The 6,000-nt window shown below is 34.5% G+C and overlaps 1 protein-coding gene across 1 annotated transcript in view; it reads left to right on the forward strand.

The window, feature by feature from the left end:
* Window positions 1-1,652, forward strand: part of LOC143018496 (uncharacterized) — a 53,862-nt gene extending 52,210 nt beyond the window's left edge. The window contains exon 20 of the transcript XR_012965746.1: window positions 876-1,652. The gene's annotated coding sequence lies outside the window, so the exon portion shown is untranslated. The remainder of the gene's footprint in view (window positions 1-875) is intronic.
* Window positions 1,653-6,000: the final 4,348 nt, after the last annotated feature.

The following is a 6,000-nucleotide window of genomic DNA, read 5'->3' on the forward strand; positions in this document are numbered from 1 at the left end:
AAAATATTTTTGAAATCCCATATGTAAGAAATATATGAAAAGATAGATAAGGTGGGTGCTTCACTGATCATCTGAACCATAACCAGGAACAAAAGTAATATCTATTATAGTTTCATGGGTGAGTGCATTTGGCAGATAAAGCATGTTCAATCATGATATCAAGACATTGTGTTGTGCCTTCTCCCATTAATGGTATTGGTAGGGGAGGTAGGATATGAGAAATTAAAATTATTATTTTATTTTATTTGATTACTTGGTGAAAAGCTGTTGATAGCTTCAAGTTGTTAGATAACGCTTTTTTGGTGAATGTTATGTGAATGTACTGTTTGATAGTGACTGCAATAACTTCAATGATGTTAAGTGATCAAATGAAGTATAGAGTAAGAATGATGCCATTAAAACAATTTTTTTTCTGAAAGGTATTAAATACCATAACCACTAGTGGAAATTGGAAGGCTTGGCAATTTTTTGTATTGTGTTTTGCAATAGAGGAATGAAAGAATGGAGTTTATGCTTTATATTGCAAAAGGTCATTTCATAATTTGGATGGTAGGAAGATGATCTTTAGATTGGCAATAGTATGAGTGTTGTAATCCATGCAGTATTTTCTGAGTGTATTGGATGTTGTGTCAGTGTTTAGTTTTCATTTCATGTATATTCTTTCTTGATCTATGTATCTAGAGGGTAGCAAAGCAACTTAATCTGAAGTTGGTTTTTGCATGGGTGTTGTAATCCATGCATTATATTTTAGTGTATTGAATGTTCTTACAGAATGTCTAGTTTTCATTTTGTTTATATAATTTTCAATTAATGTGTAAGCAGTTGCTAAAGCAAGGATTTACATAATTACCACATTAATTTTTTTTTTTTTGCAGTGAGCTAACATCCAGAATGTTGCGAGATGAAATAAAACATAACTTTATCTTCATGATGATAATTTTTTGTGCTCATTATATGTGCCCAAAACTAATGGATATATAGTTCAAATCAACTAATTCCTGTTGCATTATGTTGTTCCTGAGAATTTGGGAATGACGTCTTAAAGAGAATAACTTGTGGTATGACATGACCAAGAGATTTGATAATTTTTTCTAATGAAGCTGTTTATTGATAAATTCTCAGCTTAACGTGTAGCAGGTGTATGCTATAATTCAGCCAACAAGAACTATTGCCTGTAAAGATGTATACAGTTGCAGGGAGGTCACGATTTTGGAAGATTTGTCGTCAAGAAAATATTTTCTAAGACAGATAATATTAGCTATTAGAGCTTTGTAAGAATGTGGTTGAATTTTGCAAATATGTACAGATGGAAAGATTTTGGTAGTGTCTCCATAATAGTAGTCTTACAGTAAGAATTGTGGAGTCCTTCCCTTCCTTGTGAATTATAGAATCTCCATTTAGATAATTTAACCAAAAGTAGCTTTTCATTCTAAAATGATCAATAGTAGAAAATGTAACATGATGAGACAGTGATACTTATGCAGTTTTCATGGAAATGATCAAAATTGCTACGTCACTTTAGATGAAAGTTATGTGCTTGTCAAGTATTTGTCCTTTTGCTTTTCACACACATTGACTGGTGATTGAACAGCTGCATCCAGAGTAGTAAGATTAGCTTCATACTTGCTAATCTGTTTCTATGTAAGCACAGTATATATATATATATATATATATATATATATATATATATATATATATATATATATATATATATATATATATATATGTATATGTCCAGATTTGGGAATTGAATTATACAACACCCCCTTGTATACATTAATTCACATTCACTCACTGAAAATTATGTAACCACCCCCCTACACACATAATTGAAGGAATTAAGAAATGCATTTTTTTTTTCATAGATGCCTTAGTTTGTGGAATAAAAGAAAATTGTCATGGCAGGCAACACAATGAATTTAAAACAGAATTTGATAAGTGGAGACAGGGGTGGGATCCCATAAATATAGCTCCTACCATATAGAGTATATTACAATTAGGTAAATACATACACCCATTGGGGCAATGTTACTATTGGGGTTCCCCAGGGCTCAGTTTTGGGTCCCTTATTGTTCATTATGTATATAAACAACTTGAACAATAGGATTAGTATATATATATATATATATATATATTATGGGAGAAAGCATACGCTTTAATAATGGTTCCTGGACTCCAGCTATTTACGAATATATATATATATATATATATATATAATTGTAAATATATGATTGATCGATTTGGTTTAATGTCACAAACTCCCCCTATCGAGAGGCTAGGATGGTGCCCCTTACAGAGGACTTTATAGTTTGGAATTTAATGAAAACATACGCTTAGTTCAACTCCCCCTGTGTCGCAAGTAAGGACGATGTAACGTGCTCGACCAGTGACCATCCATATACCAAGAGCTTTTTCCCCTTTATAAAGGTGGTAGTAAAATCAAAGGCACATATCCACTCCCACCTATTCCACTCCCATTCACCACCCTTTTCCCGCTCTCAACCTCAACTCCTCATGTATGATAGGTCATCCCTGTATCCTGCCCACTGCCCTGGGTGAGAAAAAATGTAACAAGACATTGTACATCCACTGTAAGGCCACTTCACTTAATCAGTGACCCCCCCCCCCCCCCTCCTTCTCTGTCTCCTCATGCAGAAAAAGAGAAGAGCGGAAGAAATCCCTTTGGGCGGTGTCAAAATATCATTCACATACAAACATCCCATCCCTGCCCCTCCCTTCCTTACATAACAGTATCATCTATCCATAGTCACTCTCTGCTCATCCCTATCTCCTGCCTTCTCCCTTCCTTGCTCAACAGACATTCTCCTCTTTCTCAATGTACCTTCACCCCATCCATCTATCTCTTTCTCAGTCATCCCCTCAAGTTCACTTCCTCCACCTCTGCTTTCCACACCTCTTTTACTAATCTTTCATCACTCATTCTTTCCATGTGTCCAAACCATCCCAATATATATATATATATATATATATATATATATATATATATATATATATATATATATATATACATATATATATATATACATATATATATATATACATATATATATACATATATATATATATATATATATATATATATATATATATATATATATATATATATATATATATATATATGTATAATATATATATATATATCCCTCCTCTGATCCTGTGTTTGTGGTAGGATCAGAGGAGGAATTAAGGAAGTTAGTGATAAAGTTTGGGAAAGTGTGCAAAAGAAGGAAGGAGAGACTGTGGCAGCCTGAAGGGCTTTGGATGTGCTGTGTCTTGCTACATTGCTTCTGACCCAGGACAGAGGGTGAGATGCAGGGATGACCTGTCATCCAGGAGGAGTGAAGATAAGAGGGAGGGAGGGGAATGAATGGGAGTACAGTAAGTGGGGATGGAATGAGTGGGAGTGGGTTTTATGTCTTTGTTTTTTGGCTGTCTCCTTTGTAAGGTGGAAAAAGTCATTGGTATATGTATGTATATATATATATGTATATATATATATGATATATGTTTTATATATATATATATATATATATATATATATATATATATATATAAATATATATATATTTATATATATATTGGTAGGAGGCCATGTTGTATACATGATTTCAAGAAGTCTAAAGCGACAATGGCATCGTTGAGCTTATATTGAAGCTTTAATTTGTTTCGTGCAACAAGTTTCTGTGCTGGTTCCAAATAGCTGAGAAGGTGTCCAAAAGACATTTGGTGCAGTTTTCTCTTTTTTATTTCTCCAATACGTATTTCAACCTTACTCGGTCATCCTCAGGGAGGGAGTTACAATGTTTGGTGATTACATAGGTTTATATACAGGCCGTACATTGGCCGAACACTGGGAGAGGTCATTGCCTATAGCCGTGATCCGTATTTCCACGTACGCAGCGCTACGGATCACGGCTATAGGCATTGACCTCTCCCAGTGTTCGGCCAATGTACGGCCTGTATATAAACCTATGTAATCACCAAACATTATAACTCCCTCCCTGAGGATGATCGAGTAAGGTCGAAATATGTATTGGAGAAATAAAAAAAGAGAAAACCGCACCAAATGTCTTTTGGATTTTTTGGACCCCTTCTCAGCTATTTGGAACCAGCACAGAAACTTGTTGCACGAGACAAATTAAAGCTTCAATATAAGCTCAACAATGCCATTGTCGCTGTAGACTTCTTGAAATCATATGTATATATATATATATATATATATATATATATATATATATATATATACATATATATATATATATATATATCTATGTTTTTATATATATATATATATATATATATATATATATATATATATATATATATATACACATATGTATATATAAATAAACGCACACATACACCAAGGGCCTCCTCCCACATGTAAGAGAGGTAGTCAGCCTATTATCCATTCCCACCCATTCCACTCCAATCCACCACTCATTGTTTCCCTCACATCTTAGTTCCTCTCATCTAATATGTATGCATCTTTCTCTCTGATGTATGGTTCAGAACATTAGGAATATTGGGTACAGGATCATCTCTGAGTGTGTAACAGCAAGGTTTAGGTATACTGTATTTACCTAGTTGTAGCATACAGGGAAAGAATTATGCTCACGGTGTCCTGCCTTGTATTCTCCAATCATTATACTGTATCTCATCTTAAATCCATGTGTGGTTCCAGCTTGTTGGCTACTCCAGGTGTTTATGCATCTATATGATTTTTTTTATTTAACATCCTTCAGACTGTTCCCATAACTTTGCAATCCTCTCCTATCCCAAATTGAGAGATATTCTCTGTCAGCTTTGTCCATGCATTTCAATGATCTGAACACTGCAATCAAACCCCTCTTTCTCATTGATCCTGAAGATATCTGGGTTCTCTGTCTATGCAAGATGCCCCTATTTCCACACAGAGGTGCACCCCTTAGGGCCAGTTCCTGGATTCTGTAACAGTTCCAAAAACTCTTTCATTTCACTCTTTCACATCCTTCCAACATAACTTCACCATTCTGTTTTCTTTTTCACATAAGAATGTCAGTACCCTTGTGCTTGCTCCTCTGCACTGCTAGTGACAATGAAACCATCCCAGCCCCCTACATAGGTCTATTATGCACAAAACCCATAATTTACTTGCATACAGCTATACTTCACAACACATGCAACTCATAGGTTCATCTCTCATGTGCCACACTCGCTAACATAAACTAGTATTCAAAGAATTGAAGCTGCAGCTACCATACATCCATACACACTCCCAAAAGCACTCTAACACAAAACATACTTTAAACATACCACAAATAAACATCAACAGCATCACAAATGCACATATATGCAACAATTCCTACATAGATACAATGTACACATAGTACTTATATAGTAAAAAAAAACTAAAATCTTATTCTGCTCTACCAATTTTCACTGAATACACTGCATTCAGAGAATATAACACTGAACATAAAGGTGGGCTCATAACACTATTATACAGCAGTGTAGCTTTCTTCAGCACAGTAAAGACACTAAGCAATCACTAAGCCAGAGGTGCAGTGCCACCTTTATAGGTACTGGAACTCTGGAAGGCTTAAGGCTGTGTTTACACCAAGTGAATCAAATAAATTCAATTCATTAAGAATCAAAATGATTCATGAATCATGTTGATTTGCCACACTAGTTTCAATGTAACTGTTTACACCAGGCAAATCAATTGACTCAATTCACCTGGTGTAAACAGTTACATTGAAACTAGTGTGGAGAATCAACATGATTCATAAATCGTGTTGATTCTCCATGAATTGAATTTATTTAATTTGCTTGTTGTAAATGCAACCTAACAAAAATCTGCCATATATATCATGTTTCTGTATACAGTGGGCCCACTGCATATGATGATTGAGTATTTTGTATTTGCACTCACTAATTATCATAAAATGAATGTAGTTATCAAGTAAATAAAGAAAAAAGTGCCACTCACTTGCAGAG

The sequence above is a fragment of the Oratosquilla oratoria genome, chromosome 35 (genome assembly GCF_046742065.1).
Source record: "Oratosquilla oratoria isolate Oo_2021 chromosome 35, ASM4674206v1, whole genome shotgun sequence".
Taxonomy (NCBI): Eukaryota; Metazoa; Arthropoda; class Malacostraca; order Stomatopoda; family Squillidae; genus Oratosquilla; species Oratosquilla oratoria.